Source organism: Rhineura floridana, chromosome 2 (genome assembly GCF_030035675.1).
Source record: "Rhineura floridana isolate rRhiFlo1 chromosome 2, rRhiFlo1.hap2, whole genome shotgun sequence".
Lineage (NCBI taxonomy): Eukaryota > Metazoa > Chordata > Lepidosauria > Squamata > Rhineuridae > Rhineura > Rhineura floridana.
This window is the reverse complement of record NC_084481.1, coordinates 126,088,636-126,107,517: the sequence shown is the minus strand read 5'-3', so window position 1 is coordinate 126,107,517 and position 18,882 is coordinate 126,088,636. Positions and strand designations below refer to the sequence as shown.

General features: G+C 41.4%; 1 protein-coding gene and 1 pseudogene across 3 annotated transcripts in view; one reads left to right on the top strand and one right to left on the bottom strand.

Moving 5' to 3' along the window:
- Positions 1-18,882, bottom strand: part of OVCH2 (ovochymase 2) — a 108,604-nt gene that overhangs the window by 88,292 nt on the left and 1,430 nt on the right. For 2 of the 3 annotated variants that reach the window (XR_009760617.1, XR_009760618.1), the window contains exon 2: positions 18,672-18,727. The exons of the other annotated variant lie outside the window; for it this stretch is intronic. The gene's annotated coding sequence lies outside the window, so the exon portion shown is untranslated. The remainder of the gene's footprint in view (positions 1-18,671; positions 18,728-18,882) is intronic. 3 annotated transcript variants of the gene reach the window in all.
- Positions 7,535-9,309, top strand: LOC133377990 (tigger transposable element-derived protein 1-like; annotated as a pseudogene).

Below are 18,882 nucleotides of genomic sequence, written 5' to 3'. Positions count from 1 at the left end.
TAAAATCATATTGGCCGTAGCAAATTTCGCACTTGCTGCAAAACATATTAGAGCCCAATATTGTAAAAACCAACAGTTTTGAACTTTTTAACCATGTTTTATATTTTAGACAAGTGGAAATGTCACTGGATATTTTTGTTGTAGTGTTTTAGTAATGCTATGGCCCATGGCTAAGAGCAAATAAAGTTGTTGTTTTGAGTGAACATAGAAAAGGATTGTGTTGTAAATCTTTCTCTCCCTCTCTGCTCCTTTAAAAAAAAAAGCAGTAAGGCAGGGCTTACCTAGGTGTCACTGCTTTTATTTAGCAGGAAACTAATAGTATTTTTTTAAAAAAAATGTTCTGCAATGGCCAACTGGTTTTGACAATAAACTATTATATGGGGTGTATGTATTTTACATCTCCAGTGTGTGTGTATATGGAATATTTCCAACAACCCTGTGAGGTAGGGTTGGAAACCAAGGCAGCTCACAACAATAAATAAAGCCATTTAAAATCCAATAACTGTAAAACAAATATAAAACAGTTGCAAAACAGCTTAAAGTGGCATGATTCTGAATTTTGGATTGGGTGAGTGAAGTTTCTTATCACTGAATTGCAGTCCAGTGCATGCTTCCCTGTCTGAGTAAGCCGCATTGAATACATTGGGACTTGCTTCTGAGTAAACATGCATAGGATTGCACTATAAATATCTTTACAGGTTGTGTAAATAGAAGAAAATAAAATTGTTTATTGTTCATAGCCATTGGCCACCACAATACATAAAAATAAGTACCCGAAATAAACATATAACAACAAAGAACATGATATGTATAGATAACATGAATTTAAAAACTTAAAGACAATTAATATTAATTAAGTTTAAAAAAATTCAAACCTTCAGCCTAAAATCATTTACAAAATTTGCAATATCAAGATTAGGATAATTGTTTTTGTGTTCTCACTCTAATTTTGCCTGCTGCTAGGGCAAATTTAGCTACTTGGAGGGTTATGTACGGGTCCAAGCCAGCTAAAAGTGTGCAAATTTGCTCCACAATAGATCTATCTGCAAGAATTAAAAGAATTGGGTGAAGAAATTTGAGACTTGGGGCGGTACACAGCGAACAGTTTAATAAATGATGGGCAATGTCCTCAGTTTCCCCTTACTTACAAATACATAATCTTTGATGAATTGGAGTGTTTACGTATCTTCCTTCCAAAAGGGCCGAGGACATTGTTTGAAAACGGAGAGTGGTAAACGATCTTCTTAAAGTTCTAGAAGTTAAATAAACAAAATAATGTTCCATGCCAAAGCCTGTTTTGAACAAAGGGTACCAAAAGGAAAAGCCCGAATGAGTGACAGCATACAGATCCCATCTTTTGGAGTAGAGATGCATTCTTTCTCTAAGAAGGGACTTCGCTCGTTGAGATGGGTTAGATGGCAACATATCTATACTTATCCCATAGAATGCAAGTATTGACTTGGTCCGTTTGAACCAAGAAGATGAGGATGGATTTTGTAATTGCTCAAGTAGACATTTCTTGGGGAGTCGCAATTCACTCATACCGGCCAACTTAAGCCAGTACAGTGCCAGAGTGGAGTGCACTGCTGATTGTAATGAGTGCAGTCCAGTTTCCATCCTCATTAGGGCTATTGGAGTGCCTTGGGGAACCACCAAGATAGATCTTAAAAAGAAATTTTGAAGGCACTCTAAGGAGGGGGAGTACGCGTATCCCCAAACCTCGGCTCCATAGAGAAGCTGGGGGATTATTTTTCTCTTGAATACTTCAAGAGCAGGAGCAACCAGGCTCCCGCCTTTGATGTTATAAAAACGAAGCAACCATTGAGTAGAAAGAGAGGCCTTCAATTTGGTTGCTGCAAAATGGGGTTTCCATGTGAGATTAGCACTAAATCTCATACCCAAATATCTGATACTGTGTTGCTGTTCTATCGGTTTAGCATTTAAATTCCAAGTGTGAGTTTTCCTCTTCCTACCAAAGACCATCACCTTCGTTTTGTCATAATTAATCAGTAAGTGTTCCTCAGCACAGAATTTATCTAAACTTCTAAGTAACCTTCTCATCCCAATTTGTGTGATTGAGATTAAAACTAAATGATCTGCATATAAAGGTACTGAAAGTTTGGTATCTAAAATTGCAGGAGGAAGGTAGTTTGGGCCACTCAGGTATTGAACAATATTATTTATATAAAAGTTAAAAAGAAAAGGAGCTAGAAGACATCCCTGGCGAACCCCTCTGAGAGTAGGAATAAATTCAGATAGTAGACCATTTGCTCCAAATCTGACCCTGAGCGAAGTATTAGAGTATAACATCTGAATTAAATAGAGTAATCTTCTATCAATATTAGTTACTAAAAGCTTTTGCCACAGTCGCTCATGGTCAATAAAATCAAAGGCGGAGGAGAAATCCACAAAGGTGGCAAATAGCTCTTTCCTGTTACTGAAAGCATATTTCTGAATTAAATGCAGAAGGATAAAGCATTGATCTATCGTAGATTTTCCTTTGCAGAACCCCGCTTCTTCTTCAGCAGGACCGCGTTTTCTGCAGCCCATTGTTCCAATTTACCCAGCAGATATTTAGCATATAGTTTAGCAGCCATATCCATAAGACTAATAGGTCTAAAATTTTTCGGGTTTGCTTTAGATCCCTTCTTATGGATGGGCACAACTATACTGACATCCCAACCCGATGGGATTTTTCCATGATGGTTAATAAATGTAAAGATTTTAGCTAAAACTGGTGACCACCAATCTGGGTTGGATTTAAACAATTCTGCCGGTAACATATCTTCGCCAGGAGCCTTTTTTGTCGGAAGAGAATTAATCAATATTGCTATTTCATCCAAGGTGACAGGGTCCCACTTCCGACAGCAATCGAGAGGAGTCAATTTTAAAAGCAGGGAGGTATCTATTAAAGAGGCAGTATTAATCACTGAGAAAAGATCTGCAAAATGTGTGCACCATTGTTCTGAGGTAATTTGATTATCCAAAGGGGTATAACCCTCCCTTAACCCCCTTGCAATCAGCTCCCAGAACCTTGCTGAATTCTTTTCCAGAGAGGCAAGGCCAAGCTCTCTCCATTGATGATGAATAAAGTTTTATTTTTTTTGAACACAGGAGTTTTTTATATCCTCTACGTAAAAGAATATAAGTTTCAAAAGTTTCTGAGGAGTCAGTCTGCCTTAAATTACTTATGGCTCTTAAAAGGGCACTTTTATAAGTGGCACATTGCTTATCAAACCAGCCATGTTTTATCTGTCTGGTCAGATGAGTTCAGTAAGGGCCTAACTGCTGTTATTATTTTATTATAAAATTCCAATGGATCTGGAGACTTCAATAGTTGATCTCTCAGAGTTAATAAGCACGATGAATTTAACTGTGCACTCATGGTTTCTTGAAGGTGCCCATTCCATTGTTCCATTGTGCCCATTGTCACCTTGAGCGCGTAATTTCTCATAATAAATAGGTGAAATAGGTGTAGGAATCTGTGGAATGGCAAAGTGAGCTTGGAGCGGCATATGATCACTCTCCGCTCTTGCCAGAACCTCAGATGAGACAAGGTAAGTGGCAAGAGGTTGGGAGAGTATCATAAAATCAATCATACTCTTACCCCGGGTCCAATATATGTATATAAATCAGATGTCAATCCCGTAGATACACCATTACAAATAAATAATTGAAACTTAAAAATCAAAGCAAATAAGGACAGTCCCGCAGGATTAATAACTGAGTCTCTTGAAGATCTTGTGGGGAAGGAAGATAAATCCTCAGAATCCAGCCCAAATTTTCATCCGATTGTAAGATTGTTTGAGCCTACTTTTGCATTCATATCGCCCGGCAGAAGAATTAATGGATTTGAAGTAGACTGATACAAAGAAGAAAGAACCTGATCTAATTTGTCCCAAAAAGCAGTGTCCGGATATTTAGAGTTCAAGGAGGGACAGTAGATGTTGATCATAAATTTTTTTATCCCAGTTGACCAGGTGATTTGAGTAATCAAAATATTGCTGGAAATATCTACTTCAACTTGACTAGCTGAAGGGTTAGAGTCTACCGATATCAAAGTCACAAGACCACCCTTCGACCTTCCACCAATATTTGATTTTCTAGCCGGGATAGAAAAGGCTACATAGCCTGGGAGGGATGGAACAGATAGCATAGCCATCCATGTCTCTTGTATAAAAAGTATTTGAAATTGCTTGCAAAAAACTTTAAAAGAGTCATCATCCATTTTGGCTGTCCAACCAGCTATGTTCAAAGATAAAATTTTAAGGGTAGAAGGAGCACTTAGTCAGCCAGACTGCAGAGGTCACAAAACAGGGATAGTCAATAGGTCCTCATTCGATGGTGATGTAATATGAGTCTCTTCGTGATGTATTATTACTTCACAGGTGTGTGCCGGCCTGCTAACATTTGATACAATCCCCACCCTTGGATTTAGAAACACCTTTGGCTGGCATTTCGATGGTGAGCCCTGTTAACACTTCTTTTTCCAAATAGCGCACATCCGTCCACGAGGGAACAGAATTGGTATTAAGATATACCCTCTGCTGTGAGTCAGGAACCTTTGGGCCGGTACGATATTCAGAGACTGCTAGACAGTCTTGAATGACAGGCTTTCTTTCCACAGATGGCACATCATCCAGTGAGTAAATAGCGGGTTGAATAGGTCCAGCTGAATTTATCACTGATGCGGTTTGAGATAGCCTATCCTGCAAATGATTGTATAGTCTTTGAAGTCTCGATAGTATATCCAGCTGAGCGGTCATTGGGAGCCCTGTAAAGGCTTCCAAAAGGTTCTCCTCCTCTTCGATGCAAAAGCTGTGCGGTTCTTCGTTATCTATAACAATCAGTTCAGATGTCTGGGTTAAACCATGTGTCTTTGTGGTTATGCAAAGTTGAGGGTCATGGGCTGGCTGCGAGTTTATAGAAGACTACATTAACGAATAGGGCTTTTCAATAACAGGAAACTCCACTGTTTTATTGGATATGTATCTTGTTGAGGCTTTATGGAGTGTATTTATCTTTCCTGTCTCCAAGGAAGGGGGTTTTACTCAATGGGATTGAGTCACCCGAGTAAGAAGCGGGTATGGATCAGCTAGATTTTGAAAGTATCTTTAGACAATTATTCCATGGGCATATAAAGTTTGTTTACATGTCACGAGAGAATTTGCTTTATCAGCAGATCTGAATGACAGCAAAACATTTGTATTTGGAGGGTTACTATATAAGTATTGAACTGTAGAAATGTCCAACGCTTTATCTGTTCCGGTAGAATTGAATGAAGAAATCTAATTATATGTACTTTCCGATGGAATTGCAAAGCACGGAACTCAAAAGAAGGACAATTTAGTAAAACAATTCTATCAGGAATCAGAACTAAGTTCCAAAAAGTGTCCTTTTTTGCTATGTAATCCACGGTAAGGCTTATGACATTAAATTGGACCAGTAAAAATGTGACTGTAACGGCTGGGGTCTAGATGTCCCGGAGTGTAACGGGGTGAGAGAGGCATCCAGTGGACACTCTGTCTCCAGAATGGAGGTAGGCTGAGATAAGTAGATTTTCTGAGCCTGTGGAAAGTTGTCTAGATCTGGAGTTAACTGAGGCTTCCAATGTTTCCAATATTTTAAATAATTTGTTGAAGTTCATCTTTTTGTTCTGGGGAGCCTTAAAGTTCTTAATGTTTTTAGATTTTTTAACATTTATAGACTTTTTAGCTTTAAGTCGAACAGTGATTGGCCTCTTAGTCTTTGTGGATTTTCGATTTTGATTCAGACCTCGATTCCTGAGCCCAGTGGGATTGGGGGTAGGGGTATCAGATTTACACAGCATGGTCAATTTCTTAAATTCTTCCACCAGGGTTGTGAGAAGATTATTAGCCTCGGTAATGAATTGTTTAATACACAAAATCTCCCTTGATAATACAGACAGCTGTGAATCCAAGGAGGTATCATCCTCAAGTTGCTTAATGGTATAGTTGGAGTGGGTTAGAGGTTTAAAAAATAGGTCTGGTTTTAACAGCCCTTTTGTATTCGGTTCCTCAGGTCGATTGTCAGAAGGTAATGTTTTTTCAAGCAATTGGCTTGAGCGTCTGGATAGAATTTCTGCCTGCTCTATCTCAGATGCAAGATTTCTTTCTGAGGGGAACTGTTGGATCAATGATAAAGAGCTCTTCAAATCAAGTGACCAATCCAACATCTCCATCATTGGATTCAGGGTGATGGTTTTATAAGGGGAACCAACTAAACAGGCATTTTCTTTAGGACTCAAACCCTGAATAAACAAAGGCTCCTGTTCTTTCTCCTTTAAATTAGGCTGAAAGAAATGCGTTGCCTTAGGAGACAGTAGTCATTTTTCCTCAGTTAAAGGGATTTCCAGGTCTTTATACATCCTCCTGGTAAGTACCATCTTGCACAACCTTCAACTGTAATTGCCTCTAAGATTTATCTATGGGTTACAACGAGAAGGAAGAAGTCCTCTTTTCTTTTTTCAAACAGTCGAGTCACGCAGGGGCTCAAGGTCAGTAAATAAAAGAAATAATGTCAATTCCTTTGATCTAAAGCATTTTCAGCTTTTCCGGGCTTAGGGCGTGAAGGCCGAAGCTCGAGTGAGGGGGTGGACAAGATAGCTAGCTCATAAGAGTTAGCACATTATAGTGCAAAGCAGTCTTATATAATACTACTATACTGTGGCAGAGTCTTACGACTTTGAAGATCAAGATAAATCGAAGAAGAAAGGAGTAGGATAGAAGCGACCAACTTCTTCCCTGTCGGCCATCACCGGAAGTCAGTTGTGTAAATAATAAACATCTTTGACATTCATGCTTATATAAATATTTCTTCATACTATGTCTTGATATGTACAGTAGGGCCCCGCTTTCCGTTGCTTTGCTTCTCCGCACTTTGCTAATGCGGCAGTTTTTAATTGTATCCATGTTCCATATGTTCAGTGTTTGTTCCGTTTTGTGGCAATTTTGCAGCATGACACGAAGAGCTTGGAAAAGAGAGACACTGAATGCACAAATTGATGGCGCCTGATGCCCTGAGCATGTCGTCATAACTTGGAAACGTTCCTTTTTTAAACGACAGCTGGGCTGATGGGAGTTGTAGTTGAAACAAGGAATGTTTCCAAGCTCTGACGACACGCTCAGCAGCTGAGTCCGAGAAGGGCGTCGGGCACCATTTTATTGTCGGTGATTCAGTCTGATTCAGCATTTGTACATTCAGTGTCTCTCTGTATTCTGGCAATTTTCCAAACGTTCAAAGGTTAAGATTACTGTATTATATTATGTTATACACTGTATATAAATATATATAAAAATATAATAATTTATATTTATAATTTATTTATAATATATAAATATAATATATATATTATATAGTATATACAGTAATACTGTATAATAATATATAATATATATATAGTAATATACTGTATATATATACTGTAATATATATAATATATACTGTATAAAAATATAAAAATATATACAGTACTGTATAAAATATATACAGTAATATTTTTGTGTTAATTACAATGGCATCTCAGTGTAGTACTAGTGATTAAAAAAGGAGTCATAAGCCTCTTACTTTAGCTGCCAAGTTAGAAATGATTAAACTAAGTGAGCAAGGCATGTCTATGGCTGGGATAGGCCGTCAGCTAGGTTTGGCTCGCCAAACAATTAGTACAGTTGTGAATGCTAAGGAGAAAGTGTTGAAGGAAATTAAAAGTGCCACACCAGTGAACACTAAAGTTATAAGAAAACATTATAGCCTTATTGCTGACATGGAAAAACTTTTACTGGTGTGGATTGAAGATCAAACCAGTCACAACGTGCCTTTAAACCGAGCCATCATCCGGGGCAAGGCTCTAAGTCTCTTCAATGCTATGAAGGCTGAGAGAGGCGAGGAAACTGCTGAAGATAAATTCAAAGCTAGCAGAGGCTGGTTTAATAGGTTTAAGGAAAGAAGCCATCTCCACAACATCAAAGTGCAGGGTGAAGCAACTAGCTCTGATGAAGTAGCTGCAGAAACTTATCCACGTGAGTTTGAAAAGGTCACCAAAGATGGTGGATATACTAAGCAGCAGATTTTCAATGTGGATGAAACGGGCCTATATTGGAAGAAGATGACGTCTATGACTGTTATTGCTAAACAAGAGAAGTCAATGCCTGGCTTCAAAGCTGCAAAAGACAGGCTAACTCTCTTGTTAGGGGCTAACGCAGCTGGTGATTGCATGTTAAAACCTATGATGATTTATCACTCTGAAAATCCTAGGGCCCTAAAGAACTATGCAAAACCTAGCCTCCCTGGTTATTATAAATCCAATTCAAAAGCTTGTGTGACTGGTGATCTTTTCTCAAATTGGTTCATGGACTATTTTAAGCCTACAGTTGAGGATTACTTCAAGGAAAAGAAAATTCCTTTTAAGATTTTACTTCTTACAGACAATGCCCTTGGCTATCCTAGAGCTCTAGGAGATATGTACGAGGAGATAAATGTTATTTTTCTACCTGCAAATACAACTTCATTGCTGCAGCCTAGGGACCGAGGTGTAATTGCAGTGTTTAAATCCTATTACCTAAGAAGTACTTTTGCTAAGGCTATAAATGCCTTGGACAGCGATACAGTAGCTGGGCAAAGTGAAAATAAATTAAAAGCATTTTGGAAAGGCTTCACGATTTTGGATGGTATAAAAACTATTAGAGATGCATGGCATGAAGTTAAAGAAACAACATTGACAGGTGTTTGGAAGAAGCTAATTCCCACACTTGTGGACAATTGTGAAGGCTTTGAGAATCCAGTGGAGGAAGTCACTACAAATGTTGTGGAAATGGCAAGGGAATTAGAATTGGAATCAAGCCTGAGGATGTGGCAAAATTGCTTGTCTCTCATGACGAGACCCTAACAGATGAAGATCTTCCTCTGATTGAAGAGCAAAGAAGGATGTTTTGCAAAGAGGAGTCCCGTCCTGATGATAGTCCTGCTTCGCCTAGAGAAATGACAACCAAGGAATTGGAAGAAGCTATCAACTGTATAGAAATGGGGATGGCAGCTTTTGAGAGGATTGATCCAAATTTTGAAAGAAGTTCTAAAGTGAATGCAAGCCTTCTAAACGGTATTGCATGCTATAACGAAATTCTAAGGGAAATGAGACAGGAATTCATCAGGCAAAGTTCATTGCTTTCCTACTTTAAGAAAGTACCATTGCAACCTTCGACAGCAACAGCTACTGCTAGCCTTGAACAACCTTCAATGTCAACATCAACATCAACAGCAAGAGCCTCATTCAAGTCTCCACCATCAAAATGAATAAGATTCATTGATGAGTCAGATGATGGAGATTTGGATGACTTGGAGTCAGATGATGAAAATGTGCCAGCCACAGGGGCAACGGCGAAGGCTCGCCATGCAACAGAGAGCCAGCCTGCCTTACAGCCCTAAAGAATGAAAGTGCGGACGACGCCAAGCACTTCTCTGCCCAGAGGCTGATCACCTTTGCATGCGCAGGAATAACACCTGCATCAGCCCCAACCCACTCTTCAGCGCAGTGCCAGGACACCCGGCAAAGATAGAAGTGCTGCAGCCAACACTCTAAGATTTTAAGGTAAGCAATGTGTGTGCACCGAGGGAGCGAGCGAGCGAGTGGGCAAGTGGTGAGGGCGGTGGGAGGGCAAGTGGGCAGGAGGACAAGAGAGGGAGCAGGCAGGGGGAGGGCAAGCAGGCAAGGGGGGATGGCTGAGGGAGCAGGCAGGGGGGAGGGCAAGTGGGCGAAGGGGAGGACGAGCCAGGGAGCCAGCAGTAGCAAGCAAGTGAGCAGGCAGGGGGGAGGGTGAGTGGGCAAGGGGGGATGATTGAGGGAGCAGGCAGGGGGGAGGGTGAGGGGAACACAAGCCAGGGAGCCGGCAGTAGCGAGCAGGCAGGGGGGAGGGCAAGCAGGCAAGGGGGGATGAGCGAGGGAGCTGGCGGAGGGTGAGCAAGCAAGCCAGCGGGCAAGGGGGAAGGCGAGCAGGCAAGGGGGATGAGTGAGGGAGCCGGTGGAGAGCAAGCAAGCAGGCGCGGATGGGCAGCTCCTTCCCTGCGATCCGCAGCAGGGAGGCTGCCGCAGAAGAGGAGCATTACTCCCCCACCATAACGAGGGTGAATGAACGAGCGAGCAGGGGGAGAGGACGATGCATGGTAAAGTGGACCATTGATCAGCTGTTGCATGGGAAGCTTCAGGGGCCAAGCACTGTCAGCTGGAGCGCCCCGGGCTACAGCTGATCGATGTTCCACTTTTCGGCGGTTTTTGCTTTTCAGCAGGGGTCTGGTCCCTAACCTTCCGTATGAGTGGGGCCCTACTGTATCTGATTTCACACTAACATTGTAAATTATTATTTACAAATGATTATTTCCTCTACATTTTAACTGTGCCCTTTTTTCTTGGGGTGGTCATGGTTCCCCTCTGTCTTTTCACCCTGAGGGGTAGGTTAGGCTGAGAGATGCTGTGCAGCCCATGGTCACCAAGTAAACTTTATAGCTTATTTACATTTTAAAATTTAATTAAAATGATTTATACGTAGGCAAAGTTCATGACGTAATGGAGATCCACACAATACATTTAAAGCACATCCAAGTCGCATTTAAAGCACATGATTTCCCCTGGGATTCCTAAAGAATCCTGCGAAGTGAAGTTTCCCCTTCACAGTCATAGGTTCCACCACCCTTAACAAACTACAGTTCCCAGGATTCTGTAGTGGGATTCATGTACTTCAAATGTATGTTGAATGTGTTTTAAATGCATGGTGTGGATCTGCCCTAGTATGCTGTGAATTAGTGAATTGAAAATAACAATTTTAAAAGATACATTTTTTAAAAGGGCTGTAGCTCAGTGGTAGGGCACATGCTTTGCATGCAAAGGTCCAAAATTCAATCTCTGGAAGAGACTATTGCCTGGTATCCTGGAGAACCAATGCTAGTCCATGACATCAGTACTGAATTAGATGGTACCAAATGGTCTGACTTGGTACAAAAGTGGAAAGAGACCCATGGGCCACAGTGACTCCAAAATTTATTTATTTATTGTATTTACATTTATATACTGCTTTACTGTAAAAAACCTCAAAGTGGTTTATAGCAGGAATTACAACAATAAATTCATTGGCAAAACCAGTTAAAGACAGGTATTTAAAAACATTCAAAATAATAAAACCAACAATGAGTTAAAAATAGATAAAAAAATAATAGCTTCTACATGCCTGGGTAGGCTTGCTTAAACAAAAATATTTTTAGAAGGTGCTAAAAAGAGTGCAATGAAGCCACTTGCTAATGTCAATAGGCACGGAGTTCCAAAGTGTAGGTGCTGCCACACTAAAGGATCGGTTTCTTACAAGAGCAGAACAAGTACTATGTGGCACCCATAACATGGAAAGCACACCTTGAAGTTGGCCTGGCAGCAAATCAGCAACCAGTACAGATTTCAGAGCAGAGGTATTATGTGCTGATAGTGTCTCACTCAGGTCAGCAATCATGGGCCTTGCTGATAATTTCCTCTTTCAAAAAGTAGAAGAAGGAACAAGGGGATCGGCAATCCTGGACCTGATCTTAACTAACAGGGACGAATTGGTCACGGGAATTAAAGCGGTCGGTACCTTGGGGGAAAGTGACCATGTAATGCTGGAATTTGTGATTCTGGGGAAAGCCAAAGAAGAATATAGTCAAATATGGACCTTGGATTTCAGGAAAGCCGATTTTAGCAAGCTCAGGGAAATGATGGGTAGGATCCTGTGGCTAGATAGACTAAAGAAAAAAGGAGCCCAAGAAGCGTGGGAGTTCATGAAGAAGGTATTACAAAAAGAGCAATCGCAAACAATTCCAAAGAGGAAGAAAAACGGAAGACATCAGAAAAAGCCAATGTGGCTACACGGAAGACTGGTGGAGGAGGTAAAAATAAAAAAGAGCATGTATAAAGAATGGAAGGAAGGACGCATCACCAAGGAAGAATACCGATGAGCGGCTCAGGCTTGCAGGAATAGCGTAAGGAAAGCTAAAAACCAGAATGAGCTGAGGCTGGCGAGGGAAGCGAGGAACAACAAAAAGGGGTTTTTCAGGTATGTTCGAAGCAAGAGAAAGACCAAGGAAACGGTGGGACTGCTGCTCAATGAGGATGGCAAAATGTTGACAGATAACAAGGAAAAGGCAGAACTGCTCAACACCTATTTTGCCTCCATTTTCTCCCAAAAAGGGAACAGTGTGCAACCTTGCATCGGTAGCAATCTCAGTAAGGGGTTGGGATTGCAGTTCAAGATTGATAAGGAGATAGTCAGGAAATACCTAGTTAACCTAAATGAGTTCAAATCTCCAGGGCCTGATGAACTGCATCCCAGAGTATTGAAGGAACTTGCTGATGTACTCTCGGAACCTCTTGCCATCATCTTTGAGAAATCCTGGAGAACGGGAGAGGTGCCGGAGGATTGGAGATGGGCAAACGTCATCCCACTCTTTAAAAAGGGTAAAAAAGAAGATCCAGGAAATTACAGGCCTGTCAGTCTGACTTCAATACCGGGAAAGATAATAGAACAGATAATAAAAGAGTCCATTGGCAGCTATCTAGATGACAATGCTGTGATTAGTAGGAGCCAGCATGGGTTTGTCAAGAAAAAATCCTGTCAAACTAATTTCATCTCTTTTTTTGATCGGGTCACTAGTGGAAATGCGGTAGATGTCATCTATCTAGATTTCAGCAAAGCATTTGACAAAGTCCCCCACGACCTTTTGATTAGCAAACTGGTCAAATGCGGACTAGATGGAAATACTGTCAGGTGGATTCACAACTGGTTGGAAAACCGTACTCAAAGAGTGGTCGTCGGTGGCTCTGCTCAGACTGGAAGGAGATTTCAAGTGGAGTGCCACAGGGTTCTGTCCTGGGGCCGATACTCTTCAACATTTTTATCAATGACTTAGATGACGGGGTGGAGGGAAGCCTTATGAAGTTTGCGGATGATACGAAACTGGGAGGGATAGCTAACACAATGGAAGACAGGAATAAAATCCAAAGGGACCTCGATAGACTAGGAAATTGGGCTGAAATTAATAAAATGAAATTCAATAAAGACAAATGCAGGATTCTGCATTTAGGCCACAAAAACAAAACGCACGGGTACAGGATGGGAAATACCCGGCTTAGCAGTAGTGCATGTGAGAAGGACCTTGGAATTGTAGTGGATCGCAAGTTGAACATGACCCAGCAGTGTCATGCTGTGGCAAAAAAGGCAAACGCGGTTTTGGGATGCATAAACAGAGCTATAGTTTCCAGGTTGAGGGAAGTAATAGTCCCACTATATTCTGCATTAGTCAGGCCTCATCTGGAATACTGCATTCAGTTCTGGGCGCCTCATTTTAAGAAAGATATAGACAAGTTAGAGTGGGTTCAGAAGAGGGCGACGAGGATGATAGCCAGTATGGAGAACAAGTCTTATGAGGAAAGGTTGAAGGAACTTGGCATGTTCATTCTGGTGAAGAGAAGGCTGAGGGGTGACATGATTGCACTCTTTAAGTACCTGAAGGGCTGTCACATAGAGGAGGGTACAGATTTGTTCTCTGCTGCCCCAGAGGGTAGGACTAGGTCTAATGGTTTTAAGTTGCAGGAGCGTAGATTCAGATTGGACATTAGAAGGAACTTCTTGACAGTAAGGGCAGTTCGGCAATGGAACCGACTGCCTAGGGAGGTGGTGGGATCCCCTTCACTGGATGTCTTCAAACAGAGGCTGGACAGCTATCTGCGGGAGATGCTCTAGCTGTGGATTTCCTGCTGTGAGCAGGGGGTTGGACTCGATGGCCTACAAGGCCCCTTCCAACTCTATGATTCTATGATTCTATTCTATGATTCATGCTACAGCATTCTGCACTAACTGCAGTGCCCGGGTCAGGTTGTGCTGCATGAGGATTTCTGTGACCTTGTCTGACTGGCTGCCAGGATTTTTTTAGTTTTGGTTTTTGGTTAGGAATCCTGACTGGTTGTGGGATGCTTAGTTTTCTGCCTTACTCATAGGAATCTTGTTGTGATTGGTATGGTATTGCATTTAAGAATCATTACTGTCTTTAGTTTTTTTTCCTATTTGCATTTCATTTATCTTTATCGTCTCTCCCTTTCATCCATAGAAGCAACAACAGTGGTTCCAAGCACTCCACTCAACCCCGTTAAACCCACTTGGGGTTTGCTTCTTGCCCAATAGTGGTAAAAGAGAATTCACATACTGGGCAGCATAGCTGCAATTGTTGTTCCCAAGCTGCTGCCTATGAAGGTAGACCAAATCATGTGTGCTTTCTCTCTGTCAATTATATTCACTGGAATTGGGTTGGCTGACAAAGTGAGTTTATAACAGCCCACAGGGGAGACAGAAAAGGGTAGAGAATCATCTTACTCATTTCTCAGACCTCTTTCTGAAGTGAAGGGTCAAATCTGTAAAGAAATTTGGATGTTAAAAATTAGGGGCTGGTCATTCCAGGCAGGAGGTTGCCAACTCTACTTGGATATGCATATCTTTGCAGAGGATCCCTTATCAAGCTTTACCAACAACACAATCCAAACCATATCTACTGAGAAGTAAGTCCTATTGAGTTCTATGGGGCTTAGTGTGTTTAGAATTGCAGCCTTCAGGAGCATCCATCTTTATTCCTGAGTGCTCCCATCTAACATCTACACAACACTAGGCTCCTTTCTTCCTACAACGGCCTTCTGGTGACTTGCCCGGCCTGAGGGCACTTAAACCCTTTTTGCCAGAAGCAAGTTGGCTAGATTAAACATCCCCTACCCAGGCTCCATCTTTTAGCTAAGATTTCTATCTTAATTTCCAATCAGAGAAATGTTTTTGTATAAATTGTATGCGCCAAGCAACAGTGGTTGATGCTTAATGTGTCATGCTTATGATGTAACTCGGGCTCGCCCCATGATGTCATTCAAACCCACCCCATGATGTCACTTGGACCTGCCCCATGACATCACTTGGGCCCACCCCATGACTTCACTCAGGCCCGCCCCCAAAATCTCAGGGTTTGGGATGCTTCTGACCTGGCAACCCTAACCAAGACCCACCTGGGTCAGAAACTCTTTAAAATATGACAGTTGACAAACAGTTCCTGTTCCCTCAAAGCCCCTCAGTTTGACCATCTATGCTGCTACATTACATGTGGGAAGACCAGGAGCCTGTTTGTAAGTAGCTGCAATAGGACAGATAGACTTGAACTAAAAGGCTTTTCTTATAATCTTCTTGAAGCAACATTTTGCCTCTTCCATTTGTCCTCTTCCTTTCTTTTTTATTCTTCATAAAATTGGTGTTGGGATCTTCTTGGGTACATTTCTGCTAGACTCAAAGAAATTTCTCTTCTTATGGGCCTAGATTGTCTTGGTTCATGCTAAATGTGTGTAAAAGTGGACTTTGACAGAAAAAAGCAAGCTATGCTGGTGTCTGGGGAGACAGAGACAGGTAAGCTGGGTGCTCTCTATGCTTCTGTTTTGTATGTTTTTGACTTGGATCCCCAGAATGGACTCCTATTCAGGTAAATGGGGACCTAAAAGGGTGGAAAGGTAGCTTACTTGAGATACTCTGGCACAACTGGCCTACCTAGACTGGCAGTCATGGAAGGAAGGGAGAAAAAGTCCTCCCCCCACTTGCTGTTACAGAAGAGGCCTACTGTTCGGGTGAAGGATGCTACCAGTAGGTAACCTGAGTGACCAGAAAAGGAATTCCCCCCCCTCCAAGATCAGTTTCATCAGAGGTTTGGACTGTCAAAGAGATTCTATTCTCTGTGCAGTGTGTGTGTGAGACACAGACTACGTCTGCACTATATATTTAAAGCAGTATCATACCACTTTAAACAGTTATGGCTTTCCCCAAAAAATCCTGGGAACTCTAGTTTGTTATGGGGGCTGAGGGCTGTTAGAAGACCCCCATTCTCCTGACAGCTACAATTCTCAGAGTGGTTTAATAATCAAACCCTCTTCCTAGGGAACTCTGGGAATTGCAGCTCTGTGAAGGGAATGGCTAGGTTGGTCTCCAACCAACTCTCAGGACTCTTAACAAACTACAGTTCCTGCAATTCTTTAGGGAGAGCCATGACTGTTTAAAGTAGTATGATACTGCTTTAAATGTATAGTGCAGATGGGGACCACAGTTGATAGCTGAGGGAGGCCTTCTTATGCCACTTGCTTCCATGGCTGGCCCTCAACATTTGCTGCCTTAGGCAATGGACAAAATGGCATGCATACTCTATCCATATTGCCTGGTTAGCCAGGTTTTACACGGATTCTACCCATACTACCCAGTGCCTGCTTAGCCCATTAGGTGGCCTGGATTCCCAGCTTTCCTTTTTTTTTTTTTACAAAAAGCAAGTCTCTAGCCCTTGTGGATCCAGAGATACAAGACAAAATGTGGAGACAGTTTTCTGCCCATTTTGTGAGAAATCAGCCTGTTCCCACCTTCAGTTGTTCTTAGCCAATGAGGGATAGCACAGCTGCCTTAGGTAAATCAAGAATTTTAGTCTGCCTGCCTGCTACATTATATATGGATATGAAAGTTGGACAGTGAAAAAGGCGGATAAGAGAAAAATCAACTCATTTGAAATGTGGTGCTGGAGGACAGCTTTGCGCATACCATGGACTGAGAAAAAGACATATAATTGGATGTTAGAACAAATTAAACCAGAACTGTCACTAGAAGCTAAAATGATGAAACTGAGGTTATCATACTTTGGACACATCATGAGAAGACATGATTCACTAGAAAAGACAATAATGCTGGGAAAAACAGAAGGGAGTAGAAAAAGAGGAAGGCCAAACAAGAGATGGATTGATTCCATAAAAGAAGGCACAGAGCTGAACTTACAAGATCTGAGCAGGGTGGTTCATAACAGATGCTCTTGGAAGTCGCTGATTCATAGGGTCGCCATAAGTCTCAGTCGAGTTGGAGGCACATAACAACAACAAGCCTGCTGCATATGCAGAATCTAGCAGTTTAGAAAACTGCATGTTCACTTGATTGACACATGTAACTCCACCCTTTATCCATAGACTTTCTGACTGAGTCAGCAGGGAGAAGCAACCTTCATCTCAATTGCCTCTGTGTCTCAGGGTATGTGTCTTAAGTGGTGAATGCAATGGGAGGGTCTGCCAGCCATCATGGACAATGGAGTAAAGAGGTATGAATCTACCAAAGACTCCTTCCCCTGAACAAAAACAAGATATAAAAGCAAACCTCTCTGTAAAAAAAGGCTGACGTATTAGCATTTACATTTTTCAGCCCTGCTCCCACCCTGTTAAATAGTGCTTACTCCCAAGTAAAGTTGCATTGGAATGCAGCCTTACCCTGTTGCCACCCTGTTGATATATATCCTTCTTCAAAATGACTGGCAGGCATCTCCCCATCAAAGATCACCCTACTTCATTTCCTCCCCAGGGTTGGATGTGTGTGTGTGTCTGTACATATATACAGACACATGTACATACACATGCACGCGCACGCACACACACACACACGCACACATTCAATGTAGTGTGTGTGTGTGTAACATTTACTCCAATAGGAATGCAACAGCTGCCCTGTCGGATGCTAGCCCAGCTTGCCAGGTCTCTAGAATTCACTACATTCTTTATTTTATTTTTTTAAAGGTGCCAGCACTCAAGTCTCCATCAAGTTCCAACCTTTATCGCAGAATACTGCAGTTCCCCTCTCCCTGATCTGGTATATGAGAATCATTGTACTAAAGACTCTTCTTACATGCTCAGATGCTAATCTCTTTAGATAAGATGATTGAGTAAACTGATAGTATTGAAATCTTTATTTCTATCTGTGTTACAAGTTATAGTGGTGTGTTCATTTCACATTTCCTAATTGTTGGTGAAGACAACCTCTCACTCACAATATTGCTTTTAATTTATGCTTTGCTTCCTTTTTGTTTTATGCTGGATTTTTACCCTACTGCATTGACTTTTTATGTTTGTTTCTATTTTGTGTTTTATTATGTTTTTATATTGATTGTGGATTTTTCTTGTTTTTATTATGTTTGTAAGTTGCCCTGAACTCTGGTTTTGCAGTGGAAGGGCAGGATATAAATCCTCTTAATAAATAAATATTCCATAGCGTTGGAAACTAGAATCTAGGCACTAAAGGGTGAAAATGTAAGGTTTTTTTTTTAAGATTCCTCACATCCTTCCCCAGTTTTTGGTGGTAATTACAAGACACAAGAACAAAACAACTGGACAGTGCAACCATTAATGTGCTTAATTTGCATAATCAGCAAATAATTTGCATAATATGCAGATTAGCCTGCCTGGATTTGTAGAACTGGAACATGGCAACCCTAACTCTATCTATCCACATGCTGCTCCCCCTCCCTCAGCATTTGCCATCTGAGATAGCCACCTTATACTGCCTAATGGTAGTGCCAGCCCTTCTCACTTCACCCTCTCATCCCACTCAGAGTGCTGAAAGTGGGGGTGGAAGAGAGGACCCACAAGAATTGAGATTCCCAGCTCCTTTTAAGTTTAATTATTTTTTATTGTTCTTACTGCCATAACCACCTAATTGTGAATCCTATGAGGTCATGGAAGTTAGTAGCTTTTGACAAAATTCCAGTGCACTGTCTTGGGTTCATGGGAGACAGCAGGTATAAATGAATGTCAGAAAACTAAGACTCACATAGTTATATGGCACAAAGTCTTCTTGTTGAAGTGAGGAAGGGAGTTGAAGTGAATCTGAATGGAATAAAATTACAAGAGAATCATAAGTATGCTATGCCCCAGATTTTAAAAGAAAAAAGAACACAACATGCACCTTTGATTGCACTCTTCCCGCCTTTGTGAGGACCTGAAGTGAAGAAAATAGGAACTGACAATCTGACCAGCTCTCC